Below are 26,776 nucleotides of genomic sequence, written 5' to 3'. Positions count from 1 at the left end.
CAACTAACAATTATTATAGAACAAGAAAACAGTATAACAAAATCAATCAGAGAAATAAATCCACACCATTTAAAAGAATCCTTAATAACTTTTATTTGAAGTATGCAATTTGCTATTGCAATCACTCAATAGCCTTCGTTTTCAACTTATAAACGATAAACGCCTGTGAGATTTTTCGTTGTGAAAGAAACACACGTGAAAATGTAGCAATTGGTGGTCAGAATGATAGCATGTGGGTATTTTGTGAGTACCAATTTAAGGAAACGCAGGTGTTATTTATTTATAACTTTATCATTTATTTTAATGCGTATTTGTAGCAATTTTAAGTGTCTGTTAATTTCGTTTTCCTTTTTTTGATGGTGAATACATACCTATTGCAGTAAAGTAGCTAAACTTTTCACGAAAATTACGATTTTCCATTGCTTTACCGAAAATATTCTTAAAGAAACTTGAAAACAAATTACGATCCCTATAAACTCAAAGACCTACATGCATTAACATTCGTTTCAAGTAATCATTTGGGTATAGGCCTACGGCAACAATGTTAAATTGAGAGTGACCTCATGATCGTGCATTTATTAAACGTCATTAAATTAACCTTAAATTTATAACTCATAACATAACCTTACACGAGCGACTGACTCACATCGTGAAGGACTATTTGTAGAAAAGATTCTCAGTTTTATTTTGCTTTTTGTGAGTACATTCATGTACATATGTAACATTTTATTTCTTTCATTTAAACTAAGAAGTCCATCAACTTTTATGATTTTATTTTAAAAACACGCTATCAAAAAGTACAAAAAGGATGATATCATTCATATAAATAGAATAAATGTTATAATGGTCTAATATTAAAACATCAAGAAATTCAAAGTTCTGTCTATATACATATGTTTGTTGGTATGTATTCCAACCCACCTACTACTGAAAGTTATTTATTAAATAAAATTAGCACGGTCAAAATTAACTACAAAATAGATAGGAAGTAAGTTTATCGTAAAGTGAACAATTAGGTAACATATGTTCATATTTAAAAACTTACCAATTTTGTGTATTGTTCCAGATGTTTGATAGAATTTATATTTATGTTTAATGACGCAATTCTTTGTTGAATATGTATCCAATTTTATTCAGTTTTTTTAGTTTATTTTATTACAAAAAAAAATTATTCTTCATTTACAAAGGACAATTATAAGTAAGTTCTATTTTCTTTCACCCAAATAACATCTTTAATATTGTAAACTTCAGAGGAAAGAACTAAATGCACTGTAAAAGACAAAAAAGATAGGTATGTATATGTAGCTCTTTAGGAACAGATCTTCACAATTTGTAAATATTAATATTTTCAAGATAGAATAAATGCTGTATCGTAAGGAGAAACACTATTGGAAAGGAATTTGTATTTTAAAACACCCAAAAAAAAATCTAAAAATACACAAAACTTCTACATCGTTGCTTCAGAAAAATGAAATAGGTAGAAAAGCTGATTGCACACATTTTATACATACAAATTTATAGAGCGCGTTGTACATATGCATATTATTTATAGAATTGAGAAATGTGTATATGTATATTTTTGGTACGTATTTCAGGATACTACCAAACCAACTCATAACACAAAAAAATAAACTCCAAATAAAATGTGAAGAACTTTAAAAGAAACCAACAGTCATTTAAAAAAAACGAAATAAACACCACCACGACGAGTTTGCCGGTCGTCTTCAAGTACAAATTTAAACTTTAACTTTTTCCATCCAGTTGCTTTTTTAATTTATAAGAGAAAAGATAAGGAATTATGTACGGACCAATTTTAATATTTTACACTAAATAACACATAGTCGAACTAAAACACTTTTCTTCATAATTTATTTGTAGCCCAACAAAAAAATCACTTTCAATAAATATAATCTCCTATGTGGGTGTGTGTGAACGGACAGAAAATAATCAGCAACAATTTTTCGTTTCTTGATATTATGTAGATACATACATAAACACACAAACATACAAACATCCATATATATATATATATATATGTATATACTAATATTCAAACATAGGTATACCGAAAATAAAATTTTATAGAAAAAATATCAATAACCGAGAACCGAGTGATATTGGATTTACAAAATTAAAAAAATAAACACCATGTGGGATAGTGGAGGCAAACTACCACCACCATTCCACCAACATCAATTTAATAAGGCACTAACAATCGAAGTCGAAGACCGCGCACTATATTCACCAAAACCAGCTTGCTAATCATTTTTTTTTTTCATGATAGAAACAGCCCAGACAAAACTGTTTTTAAATTATTTATTCAACTTCTTCGGGTGTTTTTACTAAACATTAGCACCTTTCGAATCCCGAGATGGTATGTATGTGAAGGCACGACTCAGCTTATGCACACATGACACTTTTCAAACCTTCAAGTGCTGCAACAGAGTACACACCAGATAAAAAAAAAAAAAAAAACAAAAAAAAAAGAACAATTGCACTCAAAGGTATTATTGGGCAAAAAGAAATTACCAAAAAATATATTTCTTATTTTATAGGTAGGTATCACTTTTTTATACTTTAAAGGTATTTGTTTTTTCCAATGGTTTCTTTGCTTCACATTCACATAATATATCGTAAGATACATACACATGTTCTCGATATACGAACGAGAATGGTGTATTTCTATTTCATTATAATAATTTTATTTATAATATAAAACAAATAACATACATAAAGTATATGTACATAAATGGATTATTTCGGCGAAGCGGCGAAGAAATCAACACAACAGCGAAAAGTTGAGGCAAAACGAATAATTTTCTAAGACATTAATTATAAACGTATATAGAAACGCTGTGCGCAGTGCTCGGCGCCTGGTCACAGACTAAAGTGAAGTAAAAGTAACAGTATTCCATATCCGTATGTTGTATCTTGTCTTTTGTGTTGGTAGTTAGTTTAGTTGGTTGGATATGGATTTAGTTTTGTTGGTTTGGTTGGTGTTTTGTGTGTTTGAATACGAATTTTCTTCCCCTACACCTATTCAGTTATACAATTCAACTCAAATTTTTCGATTTTTTGTAAATGTGTGTGAGTGGAAAGAGAATGTTTTTAATTTTTACTCAATAATTATTTATTTAAGGGAGAGCTTTACTTTTTAAGAGAGAAATGCATATATTTAAAAACATGTTTATTTTTTTATCTTATCTTATTATACCTACATAAACAGGTTCAGTCCTCAGTGGTAGTCCAATATTCAGAAAGAGAAAGAGACAGAAACATACAATATGGTATAATGGCTTGGATACCACAATCATATCACAATTTTCAAAAGTTAAGAAATGTTAGCAAATTGTGACTTCTTTAACATTTACGAGTACATATAAGTTCTTAGCTTCGGTAGTGAGCTAATAATAAGAATTTGTATATGCTATAGTCTTACGTTCAAGTTTATAGTTAGAACTACGAAAGTTAAAGGTCGGTGAGTCATACGACCAAATGATTAAGGTTCGTTCGCTGTTTTAAAAAAATGGCGAGGAACGATGAAAGCATATTATGACATGGCTATGACTAATTGTAACTTCTGAGTCTGGTGAGAATTTCTCAATCCGCTAATACGCATGCACCAAAGCCCAGCCACCCAACCGTTCACCAAACCAAGTAGTAAGTACCAACTATAGTGTACGGATTACGGAACTCAACACTAACAAAGGGCAATAAGGAAAACACTCTGAGCAACATGGTTGCCGTTGTACATTTTTCGAATTCATCAACATTGCCGCTCAAAACTTAAGAAAAAGGCAACAAGAAAGGCAGTGACCCGTAAGGCAGACAATTTTAGAATGTGAAACATACTAATATCAGCGGTACGATAAGTTGTCCTTTAGAAACTTTGAAAATAAACATCTATACGTCTTTGGATTATAATTGTGGACATTTTATAAAACAATTGTTTTTCGCTAACTTACGTCTTAAAACTTATAAGTAAATAAATTAGGTGGCGCAACATTCCGTAGAGAACCAGGGCCTAGTGACTTACAACTCTTAAATATTCCTGTGTGCGAGTGATTGTAGGCATAGAGCGGACCTACAGTTTATATCCGAACGGCTAATTTGCGAAAGCACTTTTTCATGCCCAGAATTACTATTGGAGAATTTGTCAATTCCTCGCAAGATGCAGTACACCCGTATTAAAACATTATACAAAAATGTTCTACCTGAGTTGGAAAGCAGTTTTCATTTCCATATCCTACAAACATACAACTAATTTACTACTAAATACGTTATTATGTATCAAAAAATGAAAAATTAAAATTGAGAAAAGAAACCAAACGAAATATTTTCCACAAGTACCTACAATGTTTGAAGAAAAAACATGTACAAAAACACCTTATTTTTATTTGTGACGAAAAAACGTCAATGCTAGGTTTTCTTACATGTATTATTATAAGAAAACAATCGAAAATAAAATAGAGACAAGTTATGAGGCTTTCAAAAGGAATGAAGTTGTGCTTGCGTATCTTGTTTCGGTGAATCTGTCAGTTGATAACAAGTTATCTTCCATCTGCAAATTAATAAAATGAATGAAGAAAACACCTGCGACAAATGCGATAATAAATACGAAAATATTGAGAAGGCTAGTTTTTAGGCGGATACTTTTTAGTGTTGATATTAAAAGACAGAGTTGATTTATTATAAAATTTTCTTCTGAAAAAAATTTGATAATGAAGCTAATTAAATACGTCTGGCCTTTAGAAAAAAAAAGTACACTCGAATATGCGAAAATGATTTCTATAATGTGCATTGCATAGGTAGTTGGAGGTCTTTGCATGCATTTTGATTTCTATTCTTGATGTAAATGTACTAATAATAGTTGATTTATCGAACATGTACATAGGATCATTGTGACCTGCAAAATGTTTTCTAACCTAGTCAACTGATAAATAAATCATATATACATACCTACATATGCATGTATCTCGTTTTTGTTTAAAAAAAGAAACCAAAAGATTGAAATTAAAAAAAAAAAAAACTGGCTGTACGCAAGCGATCAAGAGGGGTGGTTGTTGAATTGTACAAAATTAAGTGAATAACGGTTTATTTCTGTAGATAAATTTGCGTAGATAAAGTTACATAAGTTATGGCAAAATTCAAATTTCATTTATAATAAGGTTGCTATATTTAATTTAAGCTTTTAAGAAGTTTAATAAGTATGTGAAGAGTTTGTCATTAAGAACATTGAGTAGTTGAGAGTGGGAAAGCAAGACGCTGTACAGGTTATTTTTCGATTATCGAAATTGAATGAATAAACTGGGTGGCGCAACTGTCCTTGGATAACTTGGACCTAGTGACTTACAACTCTTAGTCATTCAGGGATGGAGGGGACCTACAGTTTTAAGCTGAATCCGAACGCATTATTTGAGAAAGCACTTTTCATGACAATAATTACTCTTGGAGGATTTGTCAATTGCTCGCAAGAGGCAGTTCCCGTAAAAAAAAAAACTTTTAGTTGGCACAGACAGGGATTGAACCCAAGATCTCTGGCAGTCAGTCCAACGCACTTTTTTTTCTTTTTTTTTTTTTAAACGCACTAAGCATTATACCACGGGTACTACTATTATCACTACTTATATTACACATTGTATATTATATGCTCATTTTAGGGTTTTTGAAGGTTAACTGAAATAAATTAATCTTATGCTTAAAAATTTTTGAATATTTGAAACCATAATAACAATAAATTATTGTTGACTTACTTTATAAAAAAGTAATAACCCTGATGGTTGGTGCTGTCACGCCAGAATTCGGTTACAGCGTAATTCTCAACGGATTGTTGCGCCACCAAGGGCGGATCAAGACTTTTAATCAGGCATACTTCACATAGACGAGGTTTTACTCACCACTTACAAATTTAAATACATAACATAGCCGTAAATTTACACATTTCAAGAGCTAAAGTGATAACTTAAGTTATTAAATTAATTTAGAACACTTTTGTTTATCAAGGTATAGTCTTAATATTTAATTTGGACTACTCCCTAGATATTAAAAAGCATTCCAAGATTCCAACAGTTTTCTAAATATTCCATATTTAAGAGTTAAAACACAATAGTTTAAAGGACTTTTTTTGTTGACATATTCTTTTGTTTATTGCCATTTTTATTATAATGTGAAAAGCGCTACAAAAATTCAAAAACCTGGAAAATAAGAAAGAATCTGATATTAAGAATTTTCTGGCTTTTGTTGATGTGGTTTTTTCGAACTCAATTTTCGGAAGTCTATTATTACTATCGTTATAAATCTGCTTAAAAAATAAATAAATTGGGTGGCGCAACAGTCCGTTGTGAACCAGGGCCTAGTGACTTACAATTCTCAACCATTCCTGTGTGTGAGTACTGTTTTTAGGAATGGAAGGGACCTACAATTTTAGGCCGAACGGAAAATTTGAGAAAGCACTTTTTCATGACAAGAATTAATCTTGAATGATTTCTCAATCCTCGCAAGAGGCAGTACCGTTATTCACAAACGAGTCAACAAAACTTAAAAACTGTAGAGAAAATAATATCTGGTTCTTGAATTTAGGGAAATAGGTGCGTTAAAGTACTTAATTTCTCTCTAAAATTTTGTGTAACACTCATAAATTACATGTTTCAGAATCTCTTTTCACTTCAGTTCCCAAAAGATTCAAAGCTTTTATACCAATAAATGCGAAACTTTCATTGTATTTTTCGATTAGCCATTAGTTAAATAAAAGTGTTTTGAAATTCGTGTTTAAATTTCAGTTATAGAGCATCCAATTCACTTTAAAAAGTATGTTTCTTTAATTGAAGTTTTTGTATTGAGAAGAAAATCAATTTTGAAAGAAATATATTCCACGACTGGGTCTGTTAAAAATATTTTATAGATTTTAAGATTTAAAATCGTATCAGAAAAATAAGTTTTTCTCAAAAATTTATATGCCATTTTTTTTACACAATTTACAAAGATTGGTATATCATCTACCTTATACTATTGCCGAGTTGAAATAAGTTTTTAACAAAAAATTCAAAGATAAATTATTGGTTGAAGAAATAAATACATTAATAGATATGAAACAGTGAGGAGTGGAGTGCAGTCAAAGCTTACAAACCAGAAATTTCATTTTATTTCTCAAAAAACCTTAATTATATTATTTTTTTCTTCGAAAATCATATTAATTTTTAAATTTTCTCTTAAAAATATTTTTACATTTTACACTTAAATTTAGTTAAAAAATGTTCCCCCCTTTCTTAGATACCGAGTTTGTTAAAAAAAAAATATATTATTTTAAAATTAAAAAAAAAAATAATGACATTATTGATCATGAATTTGATTATTTCATCATCGCCAAGAGCTTATAGAGAAAAGAAGTTTATTGAAATCGGTCCATAACGCTAATCGGTTGAAAATCTTAATTTTAATCGACACAATGCAATGGTTTATGCTGTAGTAGCCAGGACAGAAACACGGACGGAATCGGGGAACCCAATTTGTTCGAGTTTTCTACCATCGTAATTTCATGTTTGATGGTAAGCTCGAGTCAAGGGCGGATCCAAAATTTTAATCAAGGAGGGAGGGGGTCACACACTTAATAGATAGATGAGTATTTAAACACTTAAAAATGTTCTTTAATGTTCTGTTAGGGAGGCTGACAAAATTAAAATAACATAATGTGTATCTTAACCTTACATTTACACATTTCAAGGGCTGAAGTGACTACTTTAGTTATAAAATTATGTAGAGGTATGTTCAATTTTTTTAATTTAAACGACTCACTGAGGTAAAACACAATAGTTTAGAGGGTTTTTGGTGTATTTCACGCATAAATGTAAGAATTTGTTTTGAAACGTACCTTTTTTTAAAAAATAATATAAACTTTTCTTGTTTCCATTTCTAATATTGCGAAGAACGCTAAAAAAAACAGAAAATGAGAGAGGATCGGTTATGAAGAATTTTCGGGGTTTTTTGACATAGTTTTTTCAGACTCAGTTTTCGGGAGTGTATTATTGCTATGGCTATCAGTCTGCTTACTCATAGATGCTAGATTTTGATCTTAAAAGAGTCAACAAAGCTTAAAAATTGTAGAGAGAAAAATGTATGGTTTTTAAATTTAATGAAATAGGTGCATTTACATACATACATAAATAATTTCTCTAAAAATTCATTCAAAACAAATTAAGGTAAGAAAATATGTTGGAACAAAATTGTTTGTGTTGCACTCACAAAGTACACGTTTCAGAATCTCTTTTCACTTCAAATCTCAAGAGATTCAAAGCTTTATATCAATAGATATGAAAGCGAACTCACTTCAAAAAGTAGATTTATTTAATTTTTTAAGGTCTTAAAATTTTGTATTCAACAGAAAATTAATGTTGATAGAAATAAAATTCACGACTGGGTTGCTAGAACTTTTATTTTGTCTTCCAAAGAGTCTGTTTAAAAGTTTTATTAAAATTTTAGATTTAAAAATGTATCTGCAAAATAAGTTTTTCTTAAAAATTTAAATGCCATTATATTTCTCAAAAAACTAGATTATTTTTTTTTTGGAAAATCAATAAAGCGTTTTTTTTAAATTGATTTTTACATTAACAAATTTTAAATCTTGTGTGCAGTTGTTAACCCTTTCTGAGATATCGAGTTAAAATATAATGACATTCTTAAGAAAACTTTGAAAAATAACAGTTCTTTGAAGGGTACTCTTGTCGATTATTACCGAAATATGTTTTTCTTGTTAAAAGAAGCCAAATAAAGGAAAAAATTTAGAAAGTTTCGAATTTTCGTATTAAAAAAAGGCTTTTCTTCGATTTTCTACCATCATAATGTCATGTTTGATTAAAAGCTCGAGTTAGAACATTTTTTACGAACTACGAATTTTTTAGACGTAATTGAAGGCTAGGTTCAGGATTTAAAGGAAACTTATTTTCTATTTGACGATATCTTATTCAAGGTTTCTTTTTAAGAACCTTAATATTTGCTCTTTTTCTTAAAAACAAATTGTATGAAAATAATTTAAAGCATGACTAAAGTTTTTCCAAATTCTAAATTGCTTTCTTCTAAGCTCAATGAAACCAGTTTGAGTCCCTTACGAAACGTAATAGGCTGATTATGTTAATATGATTGAGATCATTTATATCGTAATAGAAGAATTCTTTAAGGTTCTTCCTCGTAGTTCTTGCGTTTTTGACCTAAATCTGGGTAAATACAAAGGAGGTGTAACACTGTTTCCTCCTCTTCCACATCAATACAGTTTCTGCATAAGTTATTTGACAGTGCCCGATAATGACACCGATTATCGAGGTATGCGGTCTGCTTAGAGATAGCTAGCAAATTGGAAGCTTTAAATCTATAGGAGGCCAGATGTTTTGTGTTACCTGACAAGTGATGATATTATTCCACCTGGTGTTTGCTTTTTTCATAGCCTCTTCAGTCTTGAATTAGCAATAGTTTACATGTAGCGATTGGTATGGCGGCATTTGGCGAACGTGGTAAAATGGGTTATACTGCACCATGCCTTACAGTTTCCTAGAATGATATTAAACTGTTGTGCCATCTCCAATTATAATAACCCACTTCAACATTCAATTTTTAGCAAACGCACGTTCGATGTTTGATTTCAAAATGGGATGATCGCCGAACTTGATTTTCAAAATTGAATTGATTTGGACGAACTTTGGTTCGACAAGCCGTCGCTACATGCCATACAGCCTTATTAACGTCGTTTTCAAAAAAATACGGACCAATTACGCCACCGATCAACAACCACACTAAACGGTAACTTTTTAAGGATGCATTAACACCATGGTGAACCTCGCGTGGGTTGGTGTCAATGGCCATGAACTTTGAGCTCCTGAGTCAGTTGGATGTTGTACGGGTGTAGGCTCAAGTCCCGACGCAAAATTCGCCAAGTTGAAATGGTTAAAGTGCTGGAAAGACCGAGACCTTGTGCATTGCTTGGGTACTGTTGTACACTTTCACGGACCGCGGCGGCGATGCTATCGGCCCATCTTTCGTTCCTTAAACGTACGGTTGGCCGATTGTTTACTAAACTGGCGCAAAGCGCGCGTGCAACGTTCGCGATAACGATTACTCATTTTGATAATAAAGTTTTATTATTTTGAACGTGTTGTTAAATTGTGTAACTTGCCATGATGATTGGGCACAAATGACTAATTAATAAACAAAAATTTTTACAGATGTAACCAAAACAAAATGGCCACCAAAGATCATACATAAGTAGGTTTAAAGCAGGACTTGGTTAATCCGACGAAGCATAACTTTAGAGTGTGTTAAGTAAACATGTACATGGATAATTAAACAAAAGAAAACAATATGTATTGATGTCAATAAGACACATTCCTCAAATTCATAATTTACTTTACACTTCAGAATTTCAGAAAGTAGTAAGCTTATAGCAAGCGTCAAACTACGATCAGAGGCTCATCATAAGTGCATGTGTTAGTTGTTAGTAAAAAATAATACAAATATAGCCTAACACACGCACAAAATACAAAACAAAATTAGCATTTAACTATTACAGAACAAAAAATTACGATAGTGGAGCACTGGTTCTAAACAATGATTTTAATCCCACCTTATTTAAATTTAAATCTATCGATGAACAGTTTAAGTTATGTAAAATGCTCATTCGACTTAAAGCTTCATTTTTGCCATAGTTAGTTCTGTGGAAGTCAATATGTATAAAATCAAATGTGCGCAGGTGATGAGTTCCGCCTCGGTAATTCAAATGTACACAAGATAGCAAATAAGGTGCATTAATTTCACCATTAATGAGTTGATGAAAAAATACTAAGTCATTATTAACCCGCCTTTGATGGAGAGATTGCATTTGAAGAAGTAGAATACGATATTCATAGGGAGGTAGATCATAGGGATCTTCCCAAGGAAGACCTTTTAGGGCAAAGCGAATGAAATTATGTTGAATTGATTCAATACGTTTTCTATGAATTTCGTAATAGGGAGTCCATACCTGCGAAGCATATTCAAGATGAGGACGAACATGGCAATTATACAAAGAAAGGGTAACATAGGGATCATTGAACTCCTTTGCCCAGCGTTTTATAAAACCAAGCATAGAACTTGCCTTATTAACAATAACATTAATGTGATGTGTAAACTCTAAGTTGGAACAGAAATGTACACCTAAATCTTTAAATGTGGAGACACGACAGAGTTTTTGCTGTGATATACAGTAGTCAAATACGTTACTGATTAGTTTTTTAGTGAAAGTTATAGTCTGGCATTTTAAAGGGTTGAGTAAAAGGCTATTTTTCCCACACCAAAATGTGAAACTATCAATGTCGGCTTGTAAAAGAATACGATCATGGTTATACTTTATTATTTTGAAAATCTTCATATCGTCAGCAAAAATGAGAAGTTCACTTGAGCGTAGACATGACGATACATCGTTAATAGACAGGATGAACAAAAAAGGGCCAAGATGGCTTTAGTGGGGAACACCAGATTGAGCAACAAAACGTTCAGAATGACAATTTCTAAATTTTACCTCGTAGGATCTGTTTTTAAGGTATGACTTAATCCAAGCTAAGAAAAATGGTGGAAAACCAAGAGCCTTAAGTTTAAATAAAATAATTCCGTGGCTAAGTTGGTCAAAAGCTTTAGAAAAGTCAGTGTATACACAGTCAACTTCATAACCTTGTTCTAAAGCGTTTGAACATATGTTTGAGAATGTGAGGAGATTAGTAACGGTTGATCTTTTTTTCACAAAACCATGTTGCTGTTCGCAAATGATATTTTTACTAAAATATGCTACGCTTTCACAAACAACTTGTTTAAATACTTTAGGAATGCAAGAAAGCTTTGCAATGTGCCTGTAGTTGCTTATATCCGACTTGTTACGTTTCTTGAAAATTGGTGTAAGAAATGACTTCTTCCATATACTGGGAAATTTGCCTGTTTTTAGAGAAAGTTTTAATAAAAACGTAAGGGGTTCAACTAAAGCATTACCACACGTTTTTAGTACTATCGGGGGAATACCATCAGGACCGGCTGAGCAGTCATCATTCAACGCAGATAAAAGATCAAGGACCGTACTCTGTAGCACAGGTATGTGACTACAGCTAGTTTGCGAAAAAGTGTGATTATTATGAAAATATACTTCATCAACTTCTTGAGGGCTACTAACAAATGACTCACGGAAATTCGTCGCGAAAGCTTTACAGATATCAAAAGTTTTATCTAACGAAAGGTTCTTTTAAGTGAAGTTAACTGGAAAGCCATCTGATTTTTTCTTTGAGTTTACAAAATTCCAAAATTTTTTAGGATTCTCTTTCAAAGAGGTACCCATATCAGTAACTTAACAAGCATATAAATAATTAGAAAGAGATTTAAATTGTTTAAAGAGTTCAACATAAAAAGAGAAGTTGACTGGAGACAGAGTTTTGAGATACGTTTTCCATGCCTTATTTCTTTTGTTACGCAGTAAACGCAATTCTTTCGTGTACCAAGGATGGCTAATGTTTGTATTTCTTGATTTCTTTATCGGTACATTTTTTTCAAAACAACAAGTAAGGATCCTATAAAAAGTTGAAATTGCTTCGTCAATGTTAGAAAATGCTAGTGCATCAGCAATTCCAGAAATGGTTAAATCTTCAGACAACTGCTGGAAATTGGCTCTTCTGAAATCAAAATTATACAAGCAATCAAAAGAATTACTGTGATTAGTAAGGTGATTACTTAAGTCAAAACAAATGTCCAAAGGGGGGTGATATTTGTCAATATTAGTAATTCCTGATCTAGATTCTAGAACAAGAGTACTAATAGCGTCAGAAGAAAAGACTAAATCGAGAATTCGTTTTTTTGAGTTTTTAATACAGCTTGTTTGCTGTAAGTCAGTAAGAAGGACTTTATCGAGAAGAGATAGTTCCATTTGTGAAGAAGAAGGAGAGGCTTCAAGGCATGATTCGTCTTCGGATGGAATCCAGTCAATGTGTTGTAAAATCAAATCACCTAAAAGTAAGATATTGGTGTCAGAGCTGGACAAATTTATAAGATAGTCTAATGCCAAGGAGAGATCGTTATAAACAGACTCCAAACTTTTTGGAGGAATGTTAACGTTTAAAATGAAAAAAGTCTTAGTCTGTACCATTATCTTTACACATACCAGTTCAATTGATAATACAAATGGAAAAGATACGGAAGAACATCAATATTGTTAATAAAATAACAGTGTCGATAACTATCGTCCAAAGCGAAAGTTTTAGAAAGGTCCCTATAACACCACCTAGCTGAAGAGCCCAACTGTGATACCCGAGAGAAATGCACCAGACTGCAATTCCGAAAAAAACATATATTATGTGGGTAAACAGGAGGTAATATTATGAAATCTACACCAAATCTTAAATATGCTATATTACACATCATCTTTTTTGATTAGCCCAATGATTTTTATTAAATACGAATATAAAATAAGCACCTACCCAAAAAGAAAACAATGATTATGACTTAGGCACCTACCTATAAACCTAACGATTCTTTTTGTATGTACTCGGGTGGCTGGAAAGAATATCGTATTATTATTGAATAGAGTTTGTGGTTATTTATGTATGTCATGCAAAAAGAGAAGTTGAGTTTGAAATTGGGAATGGAAATGGTAACGCAAAGCAACAAATTTCTCTACATGTACCTATGTAGGTATTTTAGTTTTATAGTTTTATTTCAATGTATACATTTTGTAGGCAGGTTTAAGTTGGAATTTCATTTTTCCTAACTCTACAAGTCCCAATTAGAAAAAAATTAAATGGGATCAAATGAGCGAGTTGTGAATTTTAGTGAGTCTAACCATCTTTAAATTCCCATTCAAAAACAAACACTTATTCGTTTATCGGTTATTTTGTATATACCTTTAGTGTTGCAATACAAACAGAAAAAAACCATATTGATATTGAGTCAGCAAATAAATAAAGAACAAAAATGATATACATATACATACGTATGCACAAAAACATACAATAATTTAGTAAGAATTTATTCAAGAAAAAACACGAAAAACAGGGTAACTAGGACCAGCGAGCAGGACCAGGAGGGTGATTGAATAAGAATAAAGAAAGAGCCTTGGATGGGATTGGAAATCGTGATACTTGATTTGAGTTGCAAAACTTCAAGAGTGAAGATAGATTAGGTGAGGTAGAGAAAAGAAACAGAAAGAGACAGACAAAACTAGATTTTGAAGTTGCACATGGTGTTAAACATACGGCAAGCTATTACCTATCCAAAAACTGAGTTATTGAGAACAGCGACAACGACGGCGATGCCGACGTTATTTTCGATATCATTTTATGTAACTAGGTAGAGTAAGTATGTAGGTATACAAAGGTAATACTGGTATATAATGAATTGGTAAACTATGGAGGCAATCAATGCCTCCCCTAAAAAAATAGGTTTACCTTATTTCACATCTCATTTTTATATGCATCTATACTTATTTATATACCTATAGATTTTTAGGTAGGCTAATAAGATGATGAACCAACCTAGTTGCCCTCTATTGTTGTTTTGCATATTCAATGGTACATAAACAGTACATAGCTAACAGACCTACCTACCAAGGAAAGTACATGGCATAAGAACTAGGAACTAAGTATATGTACTTGCATGGTTAGGTATAGCAGAAAAAGTAAGTAGGTAGACCTACTGCCTACCTATAAACAAAGATGAGACTTTTTGGAACTCAAGGCCTTGCTCATTTCGATTTTAAATTTCGTTGACAGTTTTGTATGGATGTTGGTATTTAAAACTTGTTTTGGATCTTTAAGAGGTTGATAAGTACAAATATTATTTTATACATCTGTGTACTGTATACATATACATATTGGTACATAAATGTGTGTAGGTATCTCTCTATGGAAACTGGTTAGTTAAAAAAGTTTAAGAAATCATGCTACCTACCTGTAGGTAGTAAAGAATGATCGAATGCAAAATAGTGCTTAAATAGTATTAGGTAAGTAGCATGATAGGTACCTACTTTAACTTTGTCGGATACAATTTTTCAGTAAAGAGCTTTAATAGAAACAATCACTTAAAAGAAAATCAACTATAGGAAGTGATAGGTTTCATTGCACCCGATTTATGAAGATTGGCAAGGTGTGTGAACTGCCTGACACTTGCATTTCAATGTTCATTAATACCTTGGTGTTAATATAATGCAGGGTTACCTCAGTCAATTTAGTTAATTGCTTCTTGTTTTGCCCTTGGATGCCTGTTGGGGAAATTTTAATTTTAGAGCTTTCGAGAACGTATTTTATGACATGGGGTTATCGTAGTTAGTTTGCCATCCCTCTATGACATACTTTTTTGAAAAGTAGTTTATGCCAAATACAAAAAACCTTTACATATGATTCTTTATACCAAAGTTCGTCATCTTAAAGAAGTTCCTCAGTATTGTTTGAGTTCTCAGTATCAAGCCTTCTCTCCACGCCTGCCCTCGATAGATAGGTTTCAAGTGTGGACTTTGGGTGGCTATTCCAAACAGAAAACATAGCTTACGTACATACATGTGTGCCAAATAAAAAGGCTCCATGCCATTTTCCAACATGCCTTTATAAATACATCGGTCCATTTGACCATTTACTCTTACTGTGAACAACTTCATGAGACAAGATATCACCCAATCCATTATGTTAAGTCGTTTATAATTAACGGTCTTTACAGTACATTAAGGATCCAATAGTTCTTTGAAAAGAGAATTTTAGGTTATACAGACGAAACGCTTGCAGATAATTTCATTTGACTATCAAAAAGGAAATATCACTTATTACCTTTACCGATTCTTCCCAGAATTCTGAGTTATTTTTAAATAGAGACCCTCTTTGGAACCAACCCGAAATCAGAGTCAACTGTCACTTTTAATAGTATCTTAGCTTTGGCTATCAATAGTGTCAACTAATAGCGATACAATAGTTTTGAGCAACGCTCATATTCTTGCTTTGTTCTCTAATATATTTATAAATACGCCTAATTTCACTTAGAATCCTAGAAAGTAGCTAGCTTACAGCAAGGGTCAACTTAATATCAAAAACCTTGCATAAGTGCATGTGTTATTTGTTAATAAGCACAATAATACAAATATAGCCTAACAAACGCATAGAATTAAAAAAACATTAGCTAAGAAATAAACATATACAAAAGAACTATTATTTACAGAGGCCAACTCTTGCAATTTACATGTCTCTGATTCGACTTCACACTTGCTGCAGACAGGCCATTGCATTCTTGTTGCTTATATTCGCAAAAAAGGGGGAACCAGGTCTATTGGTGAAAGGTGCCGTGGGTGCAAGATTTAGTGCATGCAAGGTTTCTTTTGCATTTAAATAAGCAGAATTTAAGATAAATGAAATTACCCTAGGTATATCTTAATCCATATTCGACTATAACTATCAATATAAGACTGAGTAAATACTTAAGCAAGAAAAGGGTAATATAATTAAAATATTTTTTTTGGTAATTTTCTCAAGAACTAGAAGACATAAAATCATCTAGTTTTGAGTTTTTGATCAAAAACATATAAGAGCATTAAATTTGAAAAAAAAACAACAGTAGATAATGTTAAACTTTTGAAAAATTACACTTTAAACCTTTTTTTAACTTTTTTTTGAACAAATTTTCAGCTTACTATACAATTTTTTTTTTCGAAAACTATGCATAGTTTTGACTTGATTTAAAACAAGCTAATAGACTAAAGTTTTGGCTTTAAAAAAATGTATAAAACTTAGTTGTAAGTATTACCAATATTATTTAATCTTTTTTTTATATTGAACGAAAATATTTTTTTAAATTGCCCCTACCGCCTAAACGGGGGAGATATAACCCCCTCCCACAGTAAAAATGCTTTTTTCAACTGTTCTATACAAATCCGTCATTAAACTTTGTCGCCTGAGTTATCGTACTCTCCCCCAAAATTTAAATAACATAATGTTCAGAACGGTACACATTGTCTAACTATTTAATTTGGTCGACTATCTACATATGAAAGTATTTCAAGATTCCAATAAGATTCTAATAGAGGGTTTTTGTTGCTTTCACGAGAAAATGTAAGAAATTGTTTTGAAACTAAGCGTTTTTTTAGAAAGAATATATTCTTTTTTGTTACCATTTCCAGTTTTGCGAAAAACGCAATAAAAATTCAAGAACCCATAAAATAAGAAAGAAAGTTATATCAAGAATTTGCTGGTCTTTTTTGACGTAGTTTTTTTTCGGACCCTTCTTCTGTGAGCGTCTAATATACACTTTACCGTCAAACGCTCCTTTCTTTTAAAACCTGTGATTTTTTCTTACCAATGCATTCACGAAGCACATGTTCTAAGAGTCGACGCCTTATGGTTGGAGATGATAGCTCTTGAGATGAAACAACCGTTTGCGGAAGTCAAAGAGGAACCGACTTTGCTAATTCGGCACATCATTCTGTCTTCTTTTCTTGTGGATTTTTGATGTTTTGTGGTTTTAAAGTTACCATTGTTTTTATAGACTTAAATTGCACGAAATACCATCTTTTTCGACCAACTATTACTCCGACTCCCATAGAAAGTTATTATTTTGACATTTCTCGAGAATCTAAATAAAAGATTTTAAGAGAGATGTCTGTTTATGCGTGTTCACGTACGTTTGTGATACCATTTATCTTAGCCGAGTAGAGATATCAATAATAAATAAATAAATTGGGTGGCGCAACAGTTCGTTTGAGAGCTAGGGCCTAGTGACTGACAACTCTCAACCATTCCTGTGTACGAGTACTGTTGTTAGGGATGGAAGGGACCTACAGTTTTAAGCCGAATCCGAATCCGAACGGCAAGTTTAAGAAAGCACTTTTCATGACAAGAATTACTCTTGGAGAATTTGTCAAATCCTCGCAAGAGGTAGTATCCGTGAAAAAAAAGATATCAACTTAAAATAAATTTTATTTTGCATACAATCATGCATACAACCCAATTGAAAGTTTTCATAACATGAGTAAAAGCCTTCAACAATAGGTACTACTTGAATATTTCAATAATTTGTCTGCATTCAAAATTACTTCATTCTGTACAAAATTTTGTTGCCAATATTGTGTAATGATTGTAATAACATCCAAAATACTACTTTTATTTAGTAGAAATTGTTTTGATTTTCGACTCGAACTCATCGAAACCAAATGAAAGTGTATCTTCTTCAAAATTATTACAACATATTGTTGATATTTTTTATATTATTTTTGGGAAAAAATGTGATTGACGGTTTTTTTTACAAAAATACAGAAACCTGGGAAAAATAACTAAAAATGTATCTTGAGAAAAAAAATACTATTAACTTTAAACATTTTTCATCTTTCACAATGTTTTGTTATTGATATTTTGTTAAGTTATTACCAAATAAGAGAAAAAATACTAAAAAGTAATTGCATCCAAAAGTAATGAGAATTAAAAAAGATACTGGCTTAGAAATTATTTCATAGAAATATTGTCGTTAATGTTTTGTAGTGTTTCATAAAAAAATATACATACATATACACTTAACTCCTGAAATATATCTCCTCATAAAACATAAACTTGAATTTTTTGATCGCTTATCTACTTTTTCAATTTTTTTTTCATGACTTGCTACGAAAATACCATTTGAACATCAATTGGAAGTTATAAGTGTGTGTCGCTTCCCAGCCCCATTTTTTTATTTTTTATTTTTTAGCTTTGAGTTTAAAAACTTGGCATAAGGCTTTCAAAAACTGGTCTTTTTTGTATTCTTTAGTTTGTTGTTTTATGAAACACCACCTTTTACACATTTTTTTCGGCTTTCAATTGACCAGAAAAAAAACTTTTAAGAGACACTAAACAGAATTTAAAGGTAATAATCTTTAAGCAAAAAAACACAGCATTTTTTTATCCTTTTTTAAAGGTAAAAATAAAATTTTGGAAAATAGAAGTTATTTGTTTCGTGTAATTTGGATTCAAATTTTTAAAAGGGAAAACATATTTGTTTAATTTTTGATGAGACCAATCATGTGAATAATAAAATGCAGCAATTTTATGTTTACTAACTTAGTTTCTTAATTTTGAAATTCTCTTATAAAAATTAAAACGACTTAACATGTTTTTGTAGGGTCCTCAAAAGAACTTCTTTTTTTTAAACATTAATTCGTTCAACAGTTCCGATAAGAATCGCCATTGACTGTAACAGCCACACCTTGCTCATTTTCGAAGAAAAATGGCACAATTATGCCTCTCCGCACCAAACAGTGACTCTTTTTGGGTGCATCGGCTTTTCAATGTATGCGTGCTGGTTTTCTGTGCCTCAAATGCGCCAGTTTTGCTTGTTTACATACCCGCCAAGATCAAAATGAGCTTCATCTGAAAAGATGATTTTTTTTTGGCAAAATCGGCATCTTCTCTGAGCATTGTTCCCAATATTCTACAAGCAATTATGCCTCTCCGCACCAAACAGTGACTCTTTTTGGGTGCATCGGCTTTTCAATGTATGCGTGCTGGTTTTCTGTGCCTCAAATGCGCCAGTTTTGCTTGTTTACATACCCGCCAAGATCAAAATGAGCTTCATCTGAAAAGATGATTTTTTTTTGGCAAAATCGGCATCTTCTCTGAGCATTGTTCCCAATATTCTACAAGCGTATACACACTACACAGCCATGTTCGTTCAGCGTAAGGTTAAAACTAATTAGCTGTCGAATCAGACATGAGCTAAGTGTTACCATTCACGAAATAAGCACTAGTTGAAACAAAACGTTCCATAGTTATTACCTATCCGATTTAAGTTGAAGATTATGAGATAATTCCAGTAAATTTCAGAATTCCGTTGGATAGTTGGAAATACCATTTTGGTTATTGACTGAATTAGTCTTTTTGTATATCATTCGATTTGGTAGTTTTGTAGCTAAAAATGTTACATTATTTCTTGATCTTAAATGTAAATCGCACAATTTACACAGATCAGTATCCAAGTTTAAATAACCAAAAAACAATCAGAAGGCGCTCTTCTCAGGAACCGCTTCAAATCGGCCACTCACATTCTTGCCAAGATTGCCAAAAATGAAGAGACCGGAGTGATTCATGAGAGGGACGCCCAAGATAAAATAAAGTACCAGAAGGTTGTTGATGAATACAACAATCTTCTGGCCAGCCGAGAAAAGGCTGTTAAGCGAAACAGATCTCAGGTAGAGATCTGCACATCTCAGAAAAAGAGCAAGCTTGACACCCGGACAAAGCCAGTGAAAGCACCATCTTCTGGAGCAGCGTAACTGCGTACTCTTAGTGAGGTTGTCAGGGATGACCTCAACGTAGCAGTTGTGGATGAGCTCTCCACAAACAGCAAAGGTCTGCTGAACGAGTGGAACTCTATCGAGGGCAAGCTCTCTGAGATGGTGTTTTCATACACTATAATAAACAGTGAGGGCCCCTACCCTAGTTTTGACTCTGGCGAGATGCTCAGGGGGCATAGGGTAATTAAGTGTGCGGACAGGTTTTCTAGAGATTTCCTTAGTGAAAGCATTGCTAAGGTTCGACATTGGCGTTATCCAAGAACCGTGGATAAACGGCCTCAAGGTGCGAGGCCCCCAAGACAACCAATACGAACTCTTTTATAAAACCGCAGATCAAGACCAAGGTAATCCCAAAACTTGTATTTTAGCTAAGAAACATTTAAAAGGTTTTTTATGTTCAAATTTTAGCACTCCCGATCTGACAGTTGTCAGACTTGAAGACAAGAATACACAGGGTTTTCTGATGGCCTCTTTTTACTCTGCCCATACATACAAAATCATAACCGAAGCTAACATCAAAGAGGCAAACCTTCTGATCGGAGGCGACGCAAATGCTCGGCATACCCTTTGGGGAAGTTCTGTGATCAATGAACGAGGTGAGTCACTTTTTGATTTTATTATTGAAAATAATATGACCATTTGTAACAGAGGCAATACTCACACTTTCGTCTTTCCGAGCTCGGAAAATTATGATGAATGGGAGGATGTGCTTGATGTTACTTTAGTTAACAACCGTAATTTATTAGTGGAGAATTGGAGAGTTTCCAATTTAAATTCGTTTTCGGATCACAAGTGGATTCTTTTTCAAATTAATTTCGAGTCAAAAAACCCTCCACCTTACAGAAATCCCAAAAGAACTGACTGGACGAAATTCAGTCAAATTGCGAATTCCAAACTAAGCAACTTACCGATTCTCACTGAATCGATAGGAGACCTTGAATCAAAGGTGAAAACCTTTGAAACTTGTATAAGTAAAGCTTTTAGAGTCTCTTCCCCAGTTAAATATAGCCGTAAAACCCTTTCTTCTTGGTGGAATGAAAAACTGTTCAGTCTTAGGAAAATGACGAGGGCAATTTTCAATATCTGCCACAAACAAAAGCTTTACCAACCGTATAAAGACTCTCTTAAAATTTACAAGCAAGCCCTGTCATCAGCCAAAAGACAAGGCTGGAAAGAATACTGTCAATCAATCGAAGACATAAAGGACTCCGCAAGGCTCAGCAAAGTTTTATCGAAGGAACATTGTAATCCTTCATTTCTAAAAAAGCCTGATGGAACCTGGACAGCCTCTCCAGCCGAATCTCTTGAGCTACTGATGAAGACGCATTTTCCGGGTTGCGAGAGTGATAACCCCGAATCGCTTGAAACCACAGAGCTAAACGTAGCTCTTGCTCCACATGCGTTATAACCAGAGAAAATATTTTGGGGCCATCAATACTTTTTCTCCATATAAATCCCCAGGCATGGATGGCATACTGCCAGTTATGCTTCAAAAGTTGCATGATGTGGCAGCTCCATGGCTGGAACAAATTTTCAAAGGATGTCTCCTTCTCAAACATGTGCCCATGTCGTGGAGACAGGTCAAAGTAGTTTTTATCCCGAAAGTGGGTAGGCGAGGTCACGAATTCGCGAAAGATTTCAGACCAATAAGCTTAACATCTTTTGTGCTTAAAACCTTGGAGCGCGTTCTTAATTACCACATTAGAGAAATCCTAGTTGGACGACCTCTCGAAAGCTCTCAGCATGCTTATTTTAAAGGCAAATCTACGGAGACTACCCTCCATGAGGTAGTGCGTACCATAGAACAAACAATCCATTATAAAGAATTTACTCTTGCCACCTTCCTAGACATAGAAGGTGCTTTTAACAACGTCCTTACAGAATCCATAGAAGAATCGCTCGTTAAGTTCGGTGTAGAAGACTTCATTCGAGTGGGCACCACAGGGGCCATGCGTACTTGCCCAACGGACGCCTTAAACGTTATTTTGGATCTTCTACCAATCGACCTTTTTATTAAATACATAGTTTCCTGCAGCGCTATTAGGCTGAAGGAATCAAAAACCTTATGGCTGAAACACATACACGCTTCAGCTTCGGCTTCGTCTCCGTTACGTTAGGCCCGCTTCGAGGTTGCTTTGAATGACATTTCTATTATTTCATCCCTCCAAAGAGCAAATATTTTGTTTGTTGACATTTTTTAACTGCTGATGAGCTGTCAGACAAAGCAAATGTTCAGAAAATTGAACTAGAGCTTTCGTTTGGAGTCACATTACGTTACATTACATTCTTTTCCTTACGATTGTCAAACAAAACGTGAGGTCGAAGCTACATTGTGATAGCATGCATTGAATTCCTATGGCTGAACTCGTAAACGTCAGGCGAAGCCGAAGCTGAAGCGTGTATGTGATTCAGCCATTACGGTCACAGCAACACTACGAAATTAATTCCCTCAGATATTTTTTACACTTCAGAATTTCAGAAAGTAGTAAGCTTATAGCAACCGTCCAACTACGATCAGAGGCTCATCATAAGTGCATGTGTTAATTGCTAGTAAAAAATAATACAAATTTAGCCTAACACACGCACAAAATACAAAACAAAATTAGCATTTAACTATTACAGAACAAAAAATAAGATGAGAACGTTTACGATAGTGGAGCACTGGTTCTAAACAATGATTTTAATCCCACCTTATTTAGATTTAAATCTATCGATGAACAGTTTAAGTTCGGTAGACACTGACTACTGCACTCCTACTTTGAGCCCTAGTAAGGGTTTAAAGGTTATTTTCCCATCGAGAGAATATTGGGAGGATGACATCGTGTCGATAGGTTTCGACACAACCATCTTTACTGACGGCTCAAAGATGGAGTGCGGAGTTTGTTCTGGGATCTTTTCTGAGTCCCTAAATGTAGCCAAATCCTTTAGGCTTTCTGACTTTGCTGGCGTTTTTCAGGCTGAACTGTTTGCAATAAGGGAGGCATGCAAGATACTTAAACAAAACCCAAACCAAAACCGAAATGTGGCTATCCTTACAGACAGTCAGGCAGCTGTCAAAGCCATTAACTCGGCCATATCCTCATCTAAATTGGTCCAGCAATGTCGCGATGAGCTTGCGAACCTGAATATTAACCTAGGTGTCACCCTGATCTGGGTTCCGGGCCATAGTTGTATCGTGGGAAATGAACGGGCTGACGAGCTAGCCAGGCAAGGATCGGCCCTTCATAGCTCACTTGCGGAAATGGTTAACATTCCTCTTGGTGCTATGAAAAGTAAAATCTATTCTATCTACCAAGCTGAATCAAACCGAAGGTGGAGCAATTAACCCAACTGCATTATATCTAGGAAGATATGGCACACCTATAACAAAACCCGTACGAACGATCTTCTATGCAGGCCAAGGCAAGACATAGCCAGGATTGTTGCTATGTAGAAAGAGAAATAATCCATTTCCTCTGCAAATGTCCTGCTTTGGCAAACACCAGAATGAAATGCTTTGGAAAAGCATTCTTTCAAGAGCTCGATGAGCTATCTGAGACAAAGATTAGAGACCTAAACTTTTTTCTCAATGCGACAAAATGGCTCTAACATAATCGCTATGAAGCTTCTCTATCAATCTATCCCTTTCAATCAAAGGTCAAACGAGTTTTTGGTATCAAAACGGCTGGCGCACTACAGCGCTAATTGGATCTCAGTCTAGGTTGCCTTGAGATCGCCATTTCTACCTACCTACCTTAAATAAGTTTTCAACTCAAAATTGGAAGACAAAGTTTTGATTAAAGTAAAAGTTACTAAAAAACCTTCATTAAAGAGCAAAAAAAAGAAAACAAATCTATGTTAATACTTCAATTAGCATCAATATCAGCATATAATTTGAAGAACGTTTAAAGTATATAACAGGTAAATTGCTAATGTGAACAAATCAATATCATGAAGAAATATATAAATAATTAGATATTGAATACAAAATAAATAAATTAATAAATAGTATATAATAAATTGAATAAATAAGCAAATATGTATAAATACAATGGAATAAATAAATAAAAATAAAAATAGTTATTTATAAGTAAATAAATAAGTAAGAGAACAAATAAATACAAACAAAAAAAGAACATATAAATAAAATAATTAACAAATAAAAAAAGAGGCTGGGATGCGACCCACACTGATAACTTCCCCTCCCGTCTGTCGATTTGTCTTGCTTAGAAGGTTTGTAGGTTTTCGTGTTTTGTTAAAAAAAGTTATCAGTTAAATTATTCTAAAAAATTCTAAAATTACCAAAAAGATTTTGTATACGATAAAAGAGTTTGATTTCGAAATCTATTATGGTTATCGAGATTTTTACCAATTTTAGTAGCATTTCTTAAAAGTTTTTACATCTAATATAAACAAATACAACTTGGATGAATGAAATAAATTTGAAGCCAATGTTGGATATTAACAACGAGATATCGCCAACTGAACAATTGTTTCCAATTTTGCGTACTATTTTTTTTTTATTTTAATTTTGTATGAAAAAACTGACTGTTAGATTTTTATAAAAAAATCACTGAATGTTGAAATTTTCTTATAAAATAAAATTAATTTGAAGAATTTGTCTTAAGTTTTTGAAAAGATATTGAGTCGAAAATCAATTTTTACGAACTTCTATTAATTGTTTAGGTATTTATTTTTGTCAATTCCATATTTTTATAGAATGTTCAAAAAACTATTTCTTATAAGATAAAATCAATTTGAAGCTAAAATTTTTACCAACTTGCATTCATTTTTTTTAGATTTTTATTTTTTGTAAGAAAACTGTCAATTCAATTTTCTCAAAATTTTACCGAATATTGAAAATAATACTTCTTATAAGATAAAATTAGTTGGAAGCCATAATCTCAATTTTTTGAGAAGATATTTCATTGAAATTTAATTTTTACCAACTTTGTGTGATATTTTTCAAGGTTTTTATTTTTTTATAAAAAAAAACTGTCACTTTGATTTTTCTTAAAATTTTACCTGATATCAAAAAGGGTATTCTTCGTTGCACAAAAAACTATTTTTGGAGATAAAACCATTTTTTATTAGTACAATATTCACCTATACGAGACATGTTCTTTTTTAAAGAGATCTTCTGGAAACCCTGTTTTTGTTCATTAATACCTCTTAGCTTACATACAGAAGTCAGATTGAAGTTTGCCACCAAGCCAAGTTATTACGACTTACGTGCTCATGGAAATATATGTATGTATGGTATTCATGTATAGGTAATACACCCCATTCTACCTGTATTATGTATGCTGTTCAATTTAAATTACTTGATATCTTAAATGCATGCATTGCATTCGTCATTTGCAATTATTGTCTACCTCATTAATTCCCTTAAGAACACTTTCTCAACAGAATAAGGATGTGCACACACAAATTCACAAGCAACCAACTCTTACCCCCTCCACCCCATTCATTGATGCATAGATTTACACACCTACCACAAACCCAAAGAGGAATAATAAGACTAAGACACAAGAGTCAATAATAGGATAAGGATGAACATGAGTATAGTAAACTAAAAGAAAGGTAGGAAAATGTCATTATACATAGTATCTTCAATCCTTAAATATATGAACATCCGTTATTGAGTGGTATTCGAAAGATATACATGAATATAAAATATAGATATAAGAGCAAGAGCTTTGTGATAAGATTTGAGCAGCATATGTTGTATATAAAGAAGGAACTTGAGATTGAATGAGGTATTCTTGTATCTTTTAAGATGTTGATGAATTATGAAGTTTCTATGAAAGATATGTTTGTGTCCGAAAACTGAGATATAGGAAGAAAGGTTAGGTATAGGTTTATATCATATACATACAAAAGCAAAAACATAACTAATATATGTGAAAAACAGCATGTATGCGCCTAATTAATATAAATCTAGTCCACAAAAACTACCGAATGATGCTCTGCTGCAAGCCAGTAGAAAAGAAAAGTGTCTGGTAAAGTTAAGTACGTCTCTCTAATTGAAATATTCAAGAAAACGTAAGTCAAAAGGTTCAACGATTTTCGCACTATCTTATTTGTACGTTAGCGATCATTGCACGATGTAAGAACAAACTGTATTTGTCAGGAACATTGGATTTTTGTTTACATTTAGCGCATAATTAAACGGAGTTTAAAACCTTACTATGTCAAGGAAACAATGCGAGCATGAAAACTGAATATTATACTAACAAGGAAAGATAGAGCATTGACAAGTATTCAACATTCGCGTAGTATGCCTAAAAATTTATCACATGTATACATACATATATCACATTTCCTTGAGGCACTGGCTTAAATGATGTTTAAGCGACGTTTGTTAATGAATTAAAGATATTATCGTCACCATTCATTATTAACATTCTTCTTGAGACTTAAGTAAATTACTAAAGCGCCAGCACAGAAATGAGATTCTTACTCAAGAATTAGACGTAACTAATTTGATTTAGGGGAGAGTACGAT

The 26,776-nt window shown here is 32.8% G+C and overlaps 1 protein-coding gene across 32 annotated transcripts in view; it reads right to left on the bottom strand.

The window, feature by feature from the left end:
* LOC129952611 (protein muscleblind) overlaps positions 1-26,776 on the bottom strand; it is a 269,585-nt gene that overhangs the window by 135,753 nt on the left and 107,056 nt on the right. For 7 of the 32 annotated variants that reach the window (XM_056065297.1, XM_056065309.1, XM_056065310.1 and 4 more), the window contains exons 1-2: positions 2,731-2,894; positions 1,046-1,269 (exon numbers count right to left, since the gene is read on the bottom strand). The exons of 6 other annotated variants lie outside the window; for them this stretch is intronic. The gene's annotated coding sequence lies outside the window, so the exon portion shown is untranslated. 19 more of the 32 variants (XM_056065319.1, XM_056065320.1, XM_056065327.1 and 16 more) reach the window with 10 other exon arrangements.

Source organism: Eupeodes corollae, chromosome 3 (genome assembly GCF_945859685.1).
Source record: "Eupeodes corollae chromosome 3, idEupCoro1.1, whole genome shotgun sequence".
NCBI classification, from domain to species: Eukaryota; Metazoa; Arthropoda; class Insecta; order Diptera; family Syrphidae; genus Eupeodes; species Eupeodes corollae.
This window is presented reverse-complemented; position numbering and strand designations above follow the sequence as displayed.